Source organism: Chiloscyllium plagiosum, unplaced genomic scaffold (assembly GCF_037043375.1).
Source record: "Chiloscyllium plagiosum isolate Xiang-an unplaced genomic scaffold, Cpla_swu_hap1 HiC_scaffold_18, whole genome shotgun sequence".
In the NCBI taxonomy this organism is placed as follows: Eukaryota; Metazoa; Chordata; class Chondrichthyes; order Orectolobiformes; family Hemiscylliidae; genus Chiloscyllium; species Chiloscyllium plagiosum.
This window is the reverse complement of record NW_028270156.1, coordinates 34,919,492-34,938,535: the sequence shown is the minus strand read 5'-3', so window position 1 is coordinate 34,938,535 and position 19,044 is coordinate 34,919,492. Positions and strand designations below refer to the sequence as shown.

At 43.4% G+C, this 19,044-nt stretch overlaps 1 protein-coding gene across 8 annotated transcripts in view; it reads right to left on the bottom strand.

Annotated features, from left to right (window-relative positions):
- Window positions 1–18,715, bottom strand: part of LOC122557751 (ciliary microtubule associated protein 1A-like) — a 52,246-nt gene extending 33,531 nt beyond the window's left edge. For 4 of the 8 annotated variants that reach the window (XR_015760146.1, XM_087996467.1, XM_087996463.1 and 1 more), the window contains exons 1-3: window positions 15,263–15,511; window positions 11,703–11,805; window positions 9,387–9,584 (exon numbers count right to left, since the gene is read on the bottom strand). The gene's annotated coding sequence lies outside the window, so the exon portion shown is untranslated. Of the gene's footprint in view, window positions 1–9,386; window positions 9,585–11,702; window positions 11,806–15,262; window positions 15,512–18,601 lie in introns of those variants that run through there. The other 4 variants (XM_087996466.1, XM_087996469.1, XM_087996464.1 and 1 more) reach the window with 3 other exon arrangements.
- Between the last annotated feature and the right edge of the window lie 329 nt (window positions 18,716–19,044).

Below are 19,044 nucleotides of genomic sequence, written 5' to 3'. Positions count from 1 at the left end.
ATCAGGAGGACAAAAAGGGGACATGAGATAGCTTTGGCAAATAGAATTAAGGAGAATCCAAAGGGTTTTTACAAATATGTTAAGGACAAAAGGGTAACTAGGGAGAGAATAGGGCCTCTCACAGATCAGCAAGGCGGCCTTTGTGCAGAGCCACAGAAAATGGGGGAGATATGGATAGCGAAGAGGGTTACCTCAGATTACAACAGGATCTGGAGCAGATGGGTCAATGGGCTGAGAAGTGGCAGATGGAGTTTAATTCAGATAAATGCGAGGTGTTGCATTTTGGGAAAGCAAATCTTAGCAGGATATATACACTTAATGGTAAGGTCCTAGGGAGTGTTGCTGAACAAAGAGACCTTGGAGTGCGGGTTCATAGCTCCTTGAAAGTGGAGTCGCAGGTAGATAGGACAGTGAAGAAGGCGTTTGGTATGCTTTCCTTTATTGGTCAGAGTATTGAATACAGGTTTTGGGAGGTCATGTTGCAGCTCTACAGGACATTGGTTAGGCCATTGTTGGAATATTGCATGCAATTCTGGTCTCCTTCCTATCGGAAAGATGTTGTGAAACTTGAAAAGGTTCAGAAAAGATTTACAAGGATGTTGCCAGGGTTGGAGGATCTGAGCTATAGGGAGAGACTGAACAGGCTGGAGCTGTTTTCCCTGGAGTGTTGGAGGCTGAGGGGTGACCGTATAGAGGTTTACAAAATTATGAGGGGCATGGATAGGGTAAATAGGCAAAGTATTTTCCCTGGGGTCGGGGAGTCCAGAACTAGAGGGCATAGGTTTAGGGTGAGAAGGGAAAGATATAAAAGAGACCTAAGGGGCAACTTTTTCACACAGAGAGTGGTACGTGTATGGAATGAGCTGCCAGAAGAAGTGGTGCAGGCTGGTACAATTGCAACATTTAAGAGGCATTTGGATGGGTATATGAATAGGAAGGGTTTGGAAAGATATGGGCCAGATGCTGGCAGGTGGGACTAGATTGGGTTGGGATATCTGGTCAGCATGGACGGGTTGGACCGAAGGGTCTGTTTCCATGCTGTACATCTCTATGACTCTACAAAAAACAAAGCTAGAACTGCTAATTTATCACTATAGTTTATAACCACTCATTACTGTAAATCCAACTGTATTGTTTACTTCTGCCAAGAGACAAATTAGAAGAATATAGGTAGTTAATTTCCTCCTGGAACAAAGCCAAAGTTATAACACAGCTTATGAGAATTCTGATTTCATGCACATTCTCAATTTTCATATTCATTATGTGGCAGCAGTGTCTTCATAAATCTCTCTGCCTTTCTTCCTTTAAGATGCTCCTTAACATCTACATTTCCTTTCATGCTGTAATATCTTTGAAGAATCATGGTATATTTGACAAAGTTAAAAATGCTAAGGAAATACAAATAGTTGTTGTTTCCTCTCCTTGATGACTAGAGATCAGACCTGCAGGTGATGTCTACTACATGACAGCCATTTTGCAAGCAAATCTTGTCTTCCATAATGACTGAGTCACTAAGAAAATAATTTGATAATATTATATAGTTTTGGCACAATGTTACATTGTTAATTTGATGTCAATTGAATCTTCTTGTTAAACTTATTTTACACATCTGAGTAAAAGGAAGGAGATCGATATAATGTAAAGATCTTCTCAGCAACACTGGATAATTTCTCCTCCTGAAGAGTTTCTGCTAATAAACTCTACTAATCTAGTAGAGAATTGTGCCCATGTAATTTATGACCAGACTCTATGAATTTTTTAAAAAATGCTTAGAAAATGCCAATTTTATTTTGCTTTTCATTGTTTAAATTAAGCTATTAACTTTGATTGTCAGTGTATTTTGATGTATTTAAGAGGGTTTTTTGTACTCTTTCTGTAGAAATAAATCTGATATGATAATTTATACTTTATATATTTGCCTAGCAATGTGATCCTTTCTGTCTTTGGAGGTGATAGAGGACTGTGGAGGACCTCCCAGTTAATGTTGGCAAGTTATTTGTTGAAAAGGCAAATACTAACCTGTGGAAGACAGGTAAGTGAAGTAGAGTCACAGCCAAGTTGAGAAAAGGTTTGTCTAGCTATGAATCTCCAATCGAATGTTGAAGAAACGGCAAAAGCACAATATTTCTTGGCAATCGCTCTTCAACCCAACTCACATCAATTGCCTTGTTCTCCCAAAAAGTCTTTACAGAACTAAAATGTTTTCTGTTTGTCAGATCAATCTCCATGCTTTTAATTACTAGTTATTATAGCTGTTTCCTACCTGTTAAAGGGATCTTTGGCAGTAAATATGTTCACTGTGTGGAATGAAATTCTAAACCCAATAATTATGAACAAGTTTTTGATTTAAGAGCTGGTGTAACAAGGTGTTAATGAGACCGAATGGATAGCACTCTTATCCTGGTTCAGAGAGTCATGGGTTCAAGTTCACTTTAAGGATTTAAACTTAATCTAACTTAGAATTCCCAGTGCAGTGTACAGGGAATGCAGCACAAATCAGAGTTAAAGAGTTATTGAGTCATCACAGTGCAGAAAATGGCCATTCAGTCCATTAACTCCATGGTTATGTTCAGGAGCAACATAGTCAGTCCCATTTTCTTTCTTTTTTTCCCAATGACTGGTAAGAGATATATTTTTCTTTTTTTTTAGAACTATAAGCTGAAATTGATGTTGATTGCTATGTAACAAATACCAGGAGAATATTACAACGTGAAAATTAAGTTAAAAATCATACAACACCAGGTTATAGTCCAACAGGTTTAATTGGAAGCACACTAGCTTTCGGAGCAACGCTCCTTCATCAGGTGATTGTGGAGGACACAATTGTAAGGCACAGAATTTATAGCAAAAATTTACAGTGTGCTGTAACTGAAATTATATATTGAAAAATACCTTGATTGTCTGTTGAGTCTTTCATCTGTTTGAATACCATGATAGTTTCACTTCTTTCATGTGTAAATCACAAAACCTTTTTTTAAAAGTTGCATTCTCAGTTTAGCAGTAATAATTGGTGTTAGCTAGACAATATGTTGAAGGTGTTAGCCCCCTGTGTTCTCTGTCTATGCCATGATGTTTAGATTGATTCTAATCTAAAAAGTGAGCTATCAGAGTTTTACATGAATTCAATAATCAAACAGGCAAATTGGTCACTTTGGTGATTTCATTGGAATTTTACACATTTGGAAGACTTGAGCTAATGTGAGGCATGATTACTGGCACACTCTTCCCAGTTAAGTCATATTACCATAACCCCTGATATTCCCCCGCAATTTTCTTTTGAAATCACAACCTACTTTCGCCTTCCCTGTATTCAGTGAGTTCCAGGTTGTTAAAATTTCTTCGATAAAAAGGTTCATCCCCTCTTTTCCTTTGCATTTCTTCCTCAAAACCTTAAACTTGTGTTCTATAGTTGTTTGACCATAACATAATGTGACAGCCTTCTTTCTCTATCTTATTTAGGGCTATCATAATTTTGTGTATTCCCATCAATCTTTTTTACATCAAAGACAACAATTTCAGCTTTTCCAACTTAACGTATTAGCTAAAATTTCTTACACCTCTGAATCGTTTTGATAAAACTCTGTCCTATGTTAACTAGTGATGTGCCACAAGGATTGGTGCTGGGTCCACTGCTTTTCGTCATTTATGTAAATGATTTGGATGTGAGCAGAGGAGGTATAGTTAGTAAGTTTGCAGATGACATCAAAATTAGAGGTATAGTGGACAACAAAGAAGGTTACCTCAGAGTACAACAGGATCTTAATCAGATGGGCCAATGGGCTGAGGAGTGGCAGATGGAGTTTAATTGAGATAAATGTGAGGTGCTGCATTTTAGAAAGACAAATCAGGGCAGGACTAATACACTTAATGGTAAGGTCCTGGAAAGTGTTGCTGAACAAAGAGACCTTGGAGTGCAGGTTTGTAGTTGTTTGAAAGTGGAGTTCCAGGTAGATAGGATAGTGAGAAAGGCATTTTATATGCTTGCTTTTATTGAACAGATCATTGAGTATAGGAGTTGGGAGGTCATGTTGTGGCTATACAGGACATTGGTCAGGCCACATTTGGAATATGTGCAATTTTAGTTTCCCTCCTATAGGAAGGATTTTGTGAAACTTGAAAGGATTCAGAAAAGATTTACGAGAATGTTCCCAGGGTTGGAGGGTTTGAGCTGTAGGGAGAGGCCAAGTAGGCTGAGGTTATTTTCCCTGGAGCATTGGAGGCTGAAGGGTGACCTTACAGAGACTTATAAAATTATGAGAGGCATAGATAGAGTGGGGCAGTCCAGACTAAAGGGTATAGGTTCAGGGTGCGAGGGGCAAGATATGAAAGGGACTGAAGGGGCAACTTTTTCACGCAGAGGGTGGTGTGAGTATGGAATGAGCTACCAGAGGAAGTGGTGCAGGCTAGTACAATTGCAACATTTAAAGGCATCTGGATACGTATATGAAGAGGAAGGGTTTAAAACAGATATGGGCCAAATGGTGGCAAATGGGACTACATTTACATGTATATAGGATATCTGGGCAGCATGGAAGAGTTGGAACGAAGGTTCTGCTTCCGTGCTGTACATCCCTTTGACTCTGAGTCTACATTCTCAAGGATCTACTCATTCTTTCTAAAGTGTGATGATCAGAACTAGATGCAGTACTGTAGTTGAGACCCAACCAACACTTTGTTTAGGTTCATCATAACTTCTGTGACAAATATCTCTCTTTATGTATCACAAGATTTCATATGTTGTGCTGTCTCTCAAGATTTCTTGCCACATTCAAAGCTCCATTTGTCCTGTACATTCTTTAGGACCGTGTCATTTAATCTATAATGCCTTTTCTTATCCTTTCTACCAAAGTGCATTATCATATAAATGTCTGTGCATTCTGTTAGACTATTTATACCATGTTGCAGCTTCTTGTCCCACCCAAAAGACTGGATTCCTGATAATGCATTAGTCTTTCTTATTGATCCTCTGATAGTGCAGCACTCCCACAGTGCTGCCCCTCCAACAGTGCAACATTCTCCCAATACAGATCATGCAACCTGAAGACTGAACCTATGACAGTGCACCCTTTGTACTTCCTTTCCCACATACAGCACTTCCTCAGTACTGACCCTCCACCAGTGTGATATTCGTCAATATTGAACTCAAGTATCAACCTAAATTATGTGCTGAACTCTGTGGAATCGGACTTGATTATATAACCTTCAGAATCAAAATCAACTGACCCCTGAATAATTGTTAGAGTGGAAATTTTGTTGCTGTTTCTATATTTTTCTTTCTAAGCTGTTCCCTGACAAAACTTTAATGAAAGAAAACATTCCAAAGTCTCTGTTACATTATACTTGTTTTGTACACCAAATTGTTTCCAATGGTGGGAGGTTGGTAACAAGAGGTTACATATTTAAGATAATTGGAGAAATAATCCAAGTAAAGATGAGGAAAACTTCTCATTTGACTCCACCAAAATGTCTGCTGATTCTGACTTAACTCACAACAGAGCCTCTTCTGCTTATCAGTCCTGAGCTGGCTGAGCTAAACTGGCTTCTGGTCAAGCAATGTCTTGATTTAAAATGGCTTATTCTTCTTTTCAAACTCCTTCATGGCCTCTCGTAAGGTCTGAAAAGGTCATACTCATGGAATTATACCTTAAAGACCTCGCCATAAGGTGCCTCAGCCTCAAATTCTCAAAGTCACTAACCTATATGTCTCTGCCTCTCTACCTTGTTTTCCTGCTTCAAGATACTCATTAAAATCTACCAGGAAGTGATATCCTAGCGTATTGTCGCTGGACTAGTAATACAGATAATGTTCTCAGCTTTGAATCTCACCATAGTGGAATTTGAATGCAATTTAAAAATCTGGAATTAAAAGATCAATGACAACCAAGAAAACATTGTTGTAAAAACCCATTGTGTTCGCCAATGCCCTTTAGGAAAGGAAATTGTCACCCTTATTTGGTCTAACCTACATGTGACTCCAGGCCTACCTTTAACTGGCTTGTGAAATGGCCTAGCAAGCCATTTAGTTGTACCAACTGCTAGAAAGTCTTAAGAAAGGAATGTAACTTGTCAGACCATCTGGGCAGCACGTGATTAGTACTGCTGTCTCACAGTGCCAGGGACCGGAGTTCGATTCCAGCCTCGGGCAACAGTCTGTGTGAAGTTTGAACAGTGTCTGCATGGGTTTCCTCCCACAATCCAAAGATTTGCAGGTTAGGTGAATTGACTGTGCTAAATTGTCCGTAGTGTTAAGGGATGTGTGGGTTAGGTGCATTAGTCAGGGTAAATGTAGAGTAATAGAGTAGGGGACTAGGTCTGGGTGGGATAAACTTCAGAGGGTCGGTGTGGGCTTGTTGGGCTGAAGGGCCTGTTTCCACACTGTAGGGATTCTATGAAATATTACTGAAGGCTCTAGGATCAACATCAAACATAGCCCTGTTGCAAATGCGGAGAAAGTGAAGACTGCAGATGCTGGAGATCAGAACTTAAAAATTTCTTGCTGGAAAAGAGCAGCAGGTCAGGCAGCATCAAAGGAGAAGGAGAATCGACGTTTCGGGCATAAGCCCTTCTTCAGGAATGAGGAGGGCATGCCAAGCAGGCTAAGATAAAAGATAGGGAGGAGGGACTTGGGGGAGGGGCATTGGGAATGTGATAGGTGGGAGGAGGTCAAGGTGAGGGTGATAGGCCGGAGAAGGGGTGGGGGCGGAGAGGTCGGGAAGAAGATTGCAGGTCAAGAAGGCGGTGCTGAGTCTGAGGGCTGGGACTGAGAAAAGGTGGGGGGAGGGGAAATGAGGAAGCTGGAGAAATCCGCATTCATCCCCTGTGGCTGAAGGGTTCCTAGGCGGAAGATAAGTCGCTCTTTCCTCCGCTACATTGATGACTGTATCGGCACTACCTCGTGCTCCCACAAGGAGGTTGAACAGTTCATCCACTTTACTAACACCTTCCACCCTGACCTCAAATTTACCTGGACCGTCTCAGACTCCTCCCTCCCCTTCCTAGACCTCTCCATCTCTATCTCGGACAACTGAATCAACACGGACATATACTATAAACGGACTGACTCCCACAGCTACCTAGATTACACCTCTTCCCACCCTGCCCCCTGTAAAAACGCCATCCCATATTCCCAATTCCTTCGCCTTCGCCGCATCGACTCAGCACCGCCTTCTTGACCTGCAATCTTCTTCCCGACCTCTCCGCCCCTACCCCTTCTCCGGCCTATCACCCTCACCTTGACCTCCTCCCACCTATCAGATTTTGGGCGGCACGGTGGCACAGTGGTTAGCACTGCTGCCTCACAGCGCCTGAGACCTGGGTTCAATTCCCGCCTCAGGCGACTGACTGTGTGGAGTTTGCACGTTCTCCCCGTGTCTGCGTGGGTTTCCTCCGGGTGCTCCGGTTTCCTCCCACAGTCCAAAGATGTGCAGGTCAGGTGAATTGGCCATGCTAAATTGCCCGTAGTGTTAGGTAAGGGGTAAATGTAGGGGTATGGGTGGGTTGCGCTTCGGCGGGTCGGTGTGGACTTGTTGGGCCAAAGGGCCTGTTTCCACACTGTAATGTAATCTAATCTGTAATGTAATCTAATCTAATCTGCTCCCAGGAGGACCAATTCCAATACCGAACAACCCAGATGGCCTCCTTCTTCAAAGACCGCAATTTCCCCTCAGACGTGGTTGACGATGCTCTCCACTGCATCTCCTCCACTTCCCGCTCCTCCGCCCTTGAACCCTGCCCGTCCAATCGCCACCAAGACAGAACCCCGTTAGTCCTCACCTACCACCCCACCAACCTTCAGATGCATCAGATTATCCTTCGTCATTTCCGCCACCTCCAAACGGACCCCACCACCAAGGATATATTTCCCTCCACACCCCTATCAGCGTTACGGAAAGACCACTCCCTCTGCGACTCCCTTGTCAGATCCACACCCCCCACCAACCCAACCTCCACTCCCGGCACCTTCCCCTGCAACAGCAAAAAATGCAAAACTTGCGCCCACACCTCCCCCCTCACTTCCCTCCAAGGCCCCAACGGATCCTTCAATATCCATCAGAAATTCACCTGCACCTCCACACACATCATATACTGCATCCGCTGCACCCGATATGGCCTCCTATACATTGGGGAGACAGGCCGCCTACTTGTGGAACGTTTCAGAGAACACCTCTGGGACATCCACACCAGCCAACCCAACCGTCCCGTGGCTGAACACTTTAACTCCCCCTCCCACTCCGCCAAGGACATGCAGGTCCTTGGCCTCCTCCATTGCCAGACCATGGCAACACGACGCCTGGAGGAAGAGTGACTCATCTTCCGCCTAGGAACCCTCCAGCCACAGGGGATGAATGCGGATGTCTTCCGCTTCCTCATTTCCCCTCCCCCCACCTTTTCTCAATCCCAGCCCTCAGACTCAGCACCGCCGTCTTGACCTGCAATCTTCTTCCCGACCTCTCCATCCCCACCCCCTCTCCGGCCCATCACCCTCTCCTTAACCTCCTTCCACCTATCGCATTCCCAACACCCCTCCCCCAAGTCCCTCCTTCCTACCTTTTATCTTAGCCTGCTTGGCATGCCCTCCTCATTCCTGAAGAAGGGCTTATGCCTGAAACGTCAATTCTCCTTCTCCTTTGATGCTGCCTGACCTGCTGCTCTTTTCCAGCAAGAAATTTTTAAGCTGTTGCTAATGCACATTACTAAACACCATGGGACTGGTACCAAAAATGGGAGAGTTGCCTCATGGATTAGTCAAGTAGTAGTTTAAAAAGGTCATACTCATGGAATAATACCTTAAAGAAAATATCCCAGACACCATCACCATTCCTGTTAAAGTCCTGAACCACTGGAAGTTGGCACAGTGGCATACAGTTGGGATGGAGTTGTCTCGGAGTCATCAACATTGACTCCAGACCCCATGAAGTGTCATGATACCATGGACAAGGAAACCTCCTGATGATTACCACGTACTGACTCCCCTCTGCTGATGCATGAGGACTCTTCAATTCTAACGGAAAACTGAACGAACTGCAATAGTGTAAATCAGAAACAAGAGAGGAATCAGAAGTAATGTTTTGGGTTAACTCTGATTTCTCTCCACAGATCCTGCCAGCTTTTCTGAGCTTTTCCAGCAATTTCTATTTTTGTTTCTGAATTTTAAAGGATATAGCTGCTCGACTGGGTCTGCTGCAGTGGGTAAAGGAACCTAGAAGGAAAAGCATACTTGACCTCATTCTTACCAATCTGCCTGCCACAGCTTCACCAATAGTACTGAAAATATGCTTCAGAATTTGTTGTACAGTATCCCCCCCAGGGGATATGTTCCACGACCTACCACAGAAATCCAAATCCACGGATAAGAGCAAACACATTAATTTCAATGGGAAATTTACCTTCCTGGCAGCCTCCTGTTCCCTGGTTCCGGAAGATGCCATGTAGTATGTTCGGCCCGGGGGAAACCGCAGGTAACTGAAACTGCGGAAAACGATTCCGCGGATATTGCGGGGGTCTCTGTACTTCTAATGAAACTTTTCTGGTACAGCATCAACTCTGACATCTACTGGACAATGTGAAAATTGCCCAACTATGCCCTGTAAACAAATAACAAGACAAATCCAGCCTTGCCAATTACCGCCCCATCAGTCAGTTCTCAATCAGTAAAGTGATGGCTGGTGTCAGTGGTGCTATCAAGCTCAGCAACAACCTGCTCAGTGATGCTTAGTTTAGGTTCCACTCAGCTCCTGATTTCATTACAGCCTTGGTTTAATACTGGACAAAGCAGTTGAATTCCAGAAGGGAGGTGAGAATAACTGCCCATGACACGAAAGCTGTATTTGACCAAGTGTGGTATCAGGGTGCCCTAGCTAAACTGGAATCAATGGGATTTGGGAACAAAAACTCTCTGCTGATTGGAGTCATATCCGGCACAAAGTTATGATTGTTGAAAGTCAGTCCTTTCAGCTCCCAAGACAACTGCCAGAGTTCTTCAGGGTAAACATTTTCCTAGAGGAGAAAGTGGGGTCTGCAGATGCTGGAGATCAGAGCTGAAAATGTGTTGCTGGAACAGCGCAGCAGGTCAGGCAGCATCCAGGGAACAGGAGAATCGACGTTTCGGGCATAAGCCCTTCTTCAGAAACATTTTCCTAATCAACTGTTTATAGATATTATTCTGAACACCTCCAGAGCATGTGGGACTTGAACTCAAGGCTCCTGGCTCAGAAATAGGGACACTCTCGCAATACAAGGCCCTCAGTACCGCAGGTATCCTTTTCTAATTAACATGCTGAAATATGCAATTATATTCCTCAGGAGAATCTGACACTTGAATCTTGGTTTCCTGGCTCAAGGGGTAGGGATATTACCATTGCAGCACAAGGGCACCTCAGTTCCTCAGGGTAGTGTCTTCAGCTGTTTCATCAATGACCTTCACTCCATCATAAGGTCAGAAGTGGGGACGTTTGCTGGTGATTTGATGGAGGAGTACAATGTAGCTTTATAAGAATGATATCTGGTTTTCAGGGGTTAGGTCACGAGGAGAGGTTATACAAATTAGGCCTGCTTCCTTTCTCTAGAATTTAAGGTTTAAGGGTGATCTGATCATAGTCTTCAAGATATTAACAGAAAAAGATAGAGTAGATAAAGATAAACTATTTTTAATGGTTAGGGATACTACAACTAGCGGTACAGTCTGAGAATTAGGGCCAGAATGTTCAGGAGAGACGTTAGGAAGCATATCAACACACAAAGCATGGTAGATGCTTGGAGCTCTTTTCCACGAATTTTACTGGATGTGGGACAGTTGTTAATTTTACATCTGTGATAGATCACTTTTTGATAAGCGAAGGTATTAAGGGATATGGAGTCAGGCCACAGATTCAGAATTAAGGGGCATCAGTTTAAAACTGAGATGAGGAGGAATTTCTTTACTGAGGGTTGTGAGTCTTTGGAACTCCTTGCCACAGATAGCTGTGGGGATGAGCCCTTGGTGTATATTTAAGGCTGAGATAGATAGTAGAGGAATCAAGGGTTACGGGGAAAACACAGGAAGGTAAGTGTGAGGAGTGTTTGATCAGCCATGATCCTATTGAATGGTGGAGCAGACTCAATAGACTGAATGTTTGCTTCTGCTCCTGTGCCTTATGGTTTTATAAGCCTGAAACGTATGTTACTTGCACAATAGTTTAGGATATGTATAATTCAAATCATCCATAAAATGAGGGTCTCATGGAATAAAAATATCATATTAGAAAAATACAAAATTCTTTCCATGACCACTAGATGTCTCAATTTAGTTTGTAGTCAATGAGATCGTTTTTTTTAAGCGTAGACAGTGTGGTAATGCAGGAAACACAGCAGATAATTTGCATTTGGCAAATTTCCACAAACAGCAATATGACAAAGGGAAGATAATTTGATTCTTCATTTTGTTTTGTTGTTGTATTATGTCTTGCAGTCAGTTTGTCAGTATACTTCTGAGAGACATGTTCATGACATCATTGCTGTCTCATTGTACAGGACCTGAGAGTATAAAATCCTCAGATCAACCATATTCTGGATCACTTGAGTTCCCCTCCAAGCCACTCACCACCCTGACTTGGAAGTACAGTATATCACTGTTCTCTTCAGTGTCATTAGGTCATATCCTGAACCTCCACCCCACCCCCCCCGCCCCCCCCCCCACCCCACACACACTGGCATTGTGGTTCTACCTGCAGCACATGGACTCCAGTGGTTCAGGATGGAAGCTCACCACCTTCTCAAGGGCAACTGGGGACAGGTGATAAATGTTGGCTAGCCAGCAATGCCCATGTCCTATGAATGAATGAATAAAACAAAGCCACAACATACAATTGGAAACCTGATGCTCAGTTGTAACATAATAGCTTATTGTTAGTTCAGGTACAATTTATAATAGTTGGCTGTAATAATGGACTCTTCAAAAATATCCACATCAAATTTATTAGGTTACAAGGGATAACTTAAGCATTGCCACATCAGGTAAAGTACTTGTTGAAGGCAAACTTCACATCATGGTTCACAGTAGTGGCCATCTATTAAAACGAAACTCCAATATCTCAGTGGCAGGTATATGTAAAACTACAGACCTTGTGGACAACAACTTTGGACATCAGAGAATTCAGACATCAGTTTTCTGTGAGGATAGACACTCATACAGATCTGTAGATAAGGCATTGATCACCAAGAAGACAGAGCTAACTTCCTTTTTTTGGTTAGAATACATGTTCTTCAAGATATGTTACTTAAAAATAAAAGAGCTGAAGTTGCAAATACAAGCAAACCTAAAGACTGCAGACCTTGTACTGAAGCGCACAGAGTACTAAACCTCCTTTTCTCTTTAAAAAGAAAGGGTTCAGAAAAGGTTTACAAGGATTTGCCAGGGTTAGAGGATTTGAGCTACAGGCCGAGGCTGAACAGGCTGGGGCTGCTTTCCCTGGAGCGTCGGAGGCTGTGGGTTGACCTTATAGAGGTTTATAGAATCATGAGGGGCATGGAAAGGATAAATAAAGATAAAGTCTTTTCCCTGGGGTCGGGGAGTCCAGAACTAGGTTTAGAGTGAAAGAGGAAAGATATAAAAGAGACCTAAGGGGCAACATTTTCACACAGAGGGTGGTCCATGTATGAAATGAGCTGCCAGAGGAAGAGGTGGAGGCTGGTACAACTGCAACATTTAAAAGGCATCTGGATGGGTGTATGAATAGGAAGGGTTTGGAGGGATATGGGCCAGGTACTGGCAGGTGGGACGAGATTGCGTTGGGATAACTGGTCGGCATGGACAAGTTGGACTGAAGCGTCTGTTTTCATGCTGTACATCTCTATGACTCTATGACATGGGGCTGCTGGTGTGACTTTTTGAAAATAGCAGATAAATACTCTTGATTAGAACAAATTCAAAGTACTCTTAGAAGAAAATGTAGCTTAGAAACATTAAAAAAAAGTTTTCTACATTATGAAGACTAATCTATGTCCAGATGTCAGTTGACTCTACCATTTTTTTCCCCCAAAATTGATGCAAAGATAAACAAGGTCAACATGATGTCATCACTTTTTTGATGCAAGTGCCAACTGTGTGCAGAAACACCATAAACCATCCTAACTTGGAACTATATTGCTATTCCTTAACTATTGCTGGGCTCAAATTTCTTGAATCCCTTCCTAACCACAGTGTGGGTGTTCCTGCACTCCAAGCACAGTATCAATTATACAGTCAAAAAAGTCATAGCACATGGAAACATTCAGTCCAACTCATTCCCTCTGACCAGACATCCCAATATGACCTAGTCCCATTTGCAGCTTTTGGCCCATATCCCTCTAAACTCTTCCTAATCATATGGTGAAAGTAGGACTGCAGATGCTGGAGATTAGAGTCATATTAGAGTGGTGCTCGAAATGCACAGCAGGTCAGGCAGCATCCGAGGAGCAGGAAATTCCTAATGAAGGGCTCCTGCCTGAAATGTCGATTTTCCTGCTTCTCGGATCCTGCCTGACCTGCTGTGCATTTCCAGCACCACTCTAATCTTGACTCTTCCTATTCATATACCCATCCAGATAGCTTTTAAATGTTGTAATTGTATCTGCCCCCACAAATTCCTCTGTCAGGTTGTTCCATACACACAACACCCTTTGTGTGAAAAAGTTACCACTTGGGTGCTTTTTAAAACTTTCCCCTTTCACCTTAAATCTATGCCCTCTCGTCTTGGACTCCTCTACCCTCGGAAAAAGACCTTGGCTATTCATCCTATCCATGCCTCTCATGATTTTATAAACTCTGTATGGCCACCCCTCAGTGCTTGAGTGCTTGAGAGTAAAAAAGCTCCAGCCTATTCAACCTCTCCTGATATCTCAAACCCTCCAGTTAAAAGACATTTGGATAAGTTGCTGTGCTGTACGGCTCACCAATGGCCTCACCAATGTCCTGTACAACCACAACATGACCTCCCAACTCCTACACTCAATGCACTGAGCATTGAAGGCAAGCTTGCCAAATGGCTTCTTTGCCACCCTGTCTGTTTGTGACTCCACTTTCAAGGAACTATGAACCTGCACCTCGAGGTCTCTTTGTTCAACAACACTCCCTAGGGCTCTACCCTTAACATGTATAAGTCCTGCCCTGGTTTGCCTTAGCAAAATGCAACACCTCACATTTATCTAAATTAAACTCCATCTGCCACTCCTTGGCCCATTGGCTCATCATTCAGAGAAGATCTCCCAAGAATATCCTCCCTAAGTACCACCATAATGTTATCCCAAACCAAAAATGCTACTTCCCATCTTTCTTGCCTCCCTTTCTATCCTTCCCATAGCATCTATAGCCCGGAACATTAAGCTGCCAATCCTATCCATCACTGAGCCACGTAAAAGCTATGATGTCCTAGTCCTATGCTGCCAACCATGCCCTAAGTTCACCTGCCTTACCTGTCAGGCATCTTGCATTGGAGTAAATGCAGTTTAATTTATCAGTCTTACCTTGTACTCTGCCAAGCTCTTGTCTTCCTTGATTATTAGACATGCTCCCCTTATATTCTGGATCACCCTCAGCCTTTTCTCACTATCACTTTGGTCCTCTCCCTCCATCTCCCCCCCCCCCCCCCTTATTAATCTAAAGTCTCCCGAGTAGCACTAGCAAATCTCCCCACAAGTATATTGGTCCCCTTCCAATTCAAGTGGAACCCCTCCCTCTTTAACAGGTCATTTCTACCGTGAGGAGATTCCAATGGTCCAAAAATGTGAATCCTTGCCCCCCCTTGTACTAGCTCCTCAGCCACGTATTCATCTGCTCTATCCTCCTAGTCCTGCTCTATCCTCCTAGTCCTACTCTCACTAGCACATGGCATGGGTAATAGTCCAGATATTACTAATCTTGAGGACCTACTTTTTAACCTCCTGCCTAGTTTCCTATATTCTCTCTGCAGAATCTCATCCCTTTTCCTATCTATGTTGTTGGTACCAACGTGCACAATGACCTCCTGCTGGTTACCCTTCTTTTTCAGCATTTTCTGCACCCTCTCTGAGACATCATTGGCCCTGGTAACAGGGAGATAACACACCATCCTGATGTCTTGCTGCCAACCACAAAAATGTCTATTAATGCCCTAGGCTAGAGAGTCCCTTATTACTATTGATTGCTTGGGGCCTGATATACCCCTCATTACAGTCGAGGTAGTCATGAGGCTAGGCACCAGAAACCTAGCCGTCAGTGTTTTACATCCTAGAGAAGCCATTGCTCTCTTTAGTTTCCAAAATGGCATACCTGTTTGAAGTTAAAAAATCACACAACACCACTCCCTAGGGCTCTACCCTTAACATGTTATAGTCCAACAGGTTTAATTGGAAGCACACTAGCTTTCGGAGCGACGCTCCTTCATCAGGTGATTGTGGAGGGCTCGATCGTAACACAGAAATTATAGCAAAAATTTACAGTGTGATGTAACTGAAATTATACATTGAAAAATTGATTGTTAAGCCTTTCATCTGTTAGAATACAGTGATAGTTTCATTTCTTTCATGTGTAAATCACAAAACTCTATTTTTTTAAAGTTGCATTCTCAGGTTAGCTGTTAACAATGGTGATAGCTAGACAATATGTTGAAGGTGTTAGGTGTATCGACAACTGAACAACCAGGAACACTACAGGCAACTACCAGCTGATCTGACCAAAGAACACACCCGAGAATTAAACACACTGGTCAGAACTTTGGATCCAGTCCTTCACAGCTCCCTACGCGCCCTCATCCCATGTACTTCTCGTGTAGGCGACTTCTACTGCCTTCCAAAGTTACACAAAGCCAACACACTGGGACGTCCCATCGTGTCGGGCAATGGGACCCTATGTGAGAATCTCTCTGGCTATGTGGAAGGCATCTTGAAACCTATTGTACAGGTGATCTCCAGCTTCTGTCGTGACACTACGGATTTCTAACAGAAACTGAGCACCCACGGACCAGTCGAACTGGAAACATTCCTCGTCACAATGGACGTTTCCGCACTCTACACCAGCATCCCCCACAAGGATGGCATCGCGGCAACAGCCTCAGTACTCAACACCAAAAACTGCCAGTCTCCAAACACCATCCTACAACTCATCCGCTTCATCCTCGATCATAACGTCTTCACCTTTGACAACCATTCTTCATCCAGACACACGGAACAGCCACAGGGACCAAATTTGCACCCCAATATGCCAACATTTTTATGCACAGGTTCGAACAAGATTTGTTCTCTATGCAGGATCTCCAACCAACATTGTACACCAGGTACATTGATGGCGAGGAGTCACTGATAAAATACACAGTGACATCAACAAGTTTCATCCCACCATCAAACTTACCATGGACTACTCTTGACTCTCTGTCTCATTCTTGGACACGTGAATCTCCATCAAGGACGGACACCACAGACAACCTCACAATGCTATACTTCTCCAGCTTCCACCCAAAACATATTAAAACAGCCATTCCCTATGGACAAGCCCTACGCATACACCGGATCTGCTCAGATGAGGAGGAACGTGACGGACACCTGGAAGTACTCAAGGATGCCCTCACAAGAATGGGGTACGATGCTCAACTCATCGACCGCCAGTTCTGACGTGCCACAGCAAGGAACTGTAATGACCTCCTCAGGAGACAGACACGGGCTGCAACTGACAGGGTACCCTTCGTTGTTCAGTACTTCCCAGGGGCTGAAAAATTACGCCATGTTCTTCGTGACCTGCAACACATTATCAATGAGGATGAGCACCTCACCAAGACCTTCCCCACACCTCCACTACTTGCCTTTAAACAACCGCCAAACCTCAAACAGATCATTGTTCGTAGCAAACTGCCCGGCTCTCAGGACAACTCCATACAACCCTGTCATGGTGGACGCTGCAAGACGTGTCAGATTGTGGACATAGATACCACTATTACACTTGGGAACACCTCCCACCTTGTACATGGCAGGTACTCATGTGACTCAGCCAACGTTGTCTATCTTATACATTGCAGGCAAGGATGCCCAGAGGCATGGTACATTGGAGAAACCGAGCAAAGGCTACGACAACGGATGAATGGGCACGGCACAACAATCAACAGACAGGAGGGTTCCCTCCCAGTTGGGGAACACTTCAGTGGTCCAGGACATTCAGCCTCGGTCCTTCGAGTGACCATTCTCCAAGGTGGACTTCGGGACAGGCAGCAGAGAAAAGTGGCCGAGCAGAGGCTGATAGCTAAGTTCGGTACCCATAGGGAGGGCCTCAACCGGGACCTTGGGGTCATGTCACATTACAGGTGATCACCATTGCACGACACACACACACACAGATATTCCTATACACACACACACACTCTCACATACACACGGACACAGGTACACACAGACACGCACACAGACACCCACACACACCCTTATAGACACACACACTCCCACATGCACCCCCTCACAGACTTAAGACATTCTGCACTCACGACATATACACACACTTTCTCACACTCACAACCACCACCCTAGACAGACAGACACACACACAGACAGACAAAGACCCACATGCACACATAAATTTTGTGTGGTGAATTTGTATTTGCAGAGTTACATTGCACTTTGCATTCATGTAGAACTCTGAGTTCAAAAACTGAATGAATTTATGTAAAACTCTGTTATCTCACTTTTTAGATTAGAATCAATCTAAACATCAGAACACAGGGGGCTAACACCTTCAACATATTGTCTAGCTATCACCATTGTTAACAGCTAACCTGAGAATGCAACTTAAAAAAAAGGGTTTTGTGATTTACACATGAAAGAAATGAAACTATCACTGTATTCTAACAGATGAAAGGCTTAACAGACAATCAATTTTTCAATGTATAATTTCAGTTACATCACACTGCAAATTTTTGCTATAAATTCTGTGTTATGATCGAGCCCTCCACAATCACCTGATGAAGGAGTGTCGCTCCGAAAGCTAGTGTGCTTCCAATTAAACCTGTTGGACTATAACCTGGTGTTGTGTGATTTTTAACTTTGTACACCCCAGTCCAACACTGGCATCTCCAAATCATACCTGTTTGAGATGGGGATAGCCACAGGAGACTCTTGCACTACTGGACTACCTCTCCCACTACTCCTAGCAGTCAGCCAGCTACCTGATTGTATCTGTGGTCTCTATACCTTCCTGAAACCGCCATTCATCACACCCCTTGGTCTTGTAAATCCTTCATTGTCTCCAACAGCTGCTCCAACTGATCCATGCATTCCGATAGGATTCGCAACCAAACATAATCCCCAGGAACATTCAAACTCTCCATGAACTCCCACATCAGACAGGAAGAGCATATCACCTTACGAAAAGCCATTTCTGCCCCTTTAACAATCTACAGCCCCAGAAATGACCTAAAATCAAACACAACACACTTTGCTCAAAAACACTTGTTAGCAGAAGCTTATTGCTCAAAAACGCTACTCTGTGATAACTTAATACCAATCTTTAATATTAAAAATCAATGAAGAGACAGATTTCAGTATTTTTTAAAGCCCTCAATTTACTCACTATTATAGATTTACAAAACAAAAATCGATGTTTTATAAATCTTAAAATCAAACACTTAACTGATCACTCTCAAAAACCAAAGGTCGTCCGCTTTTCCTGTAATTTCAGGCAGCTTTTTTTAAAATCACTGACACCTCTGGAGCTGCACTTGAAGCTGGATGATTTGGAGCGTCGCTCTGAAAGCTAGTATGCTTCCAATTAAACCTGTTGGACTATAACCTGGGGTTGTGTGATTTTTAACTTTGAAGCTGGATGTTTAGACTTCCCAGGTCAGCTATGAAACTGCACTACTTGTTTGTTATTTCAGTGACACCTGATCTCGAGAGCCCTTGTGCAATTTCTCAGCTGTGAAACTGCACTTGTTAGCTGCTTCATAAAATGTCGATCTCCGGGCCTTCTGCAATTCTCTCTCTTCAAGAAGGCAGCGAACTAATATCTTCTCCGGTGCATTTTGGGATGCGCAATAAATGTTGTACTAGCTAACAATACCCACATTACATGAA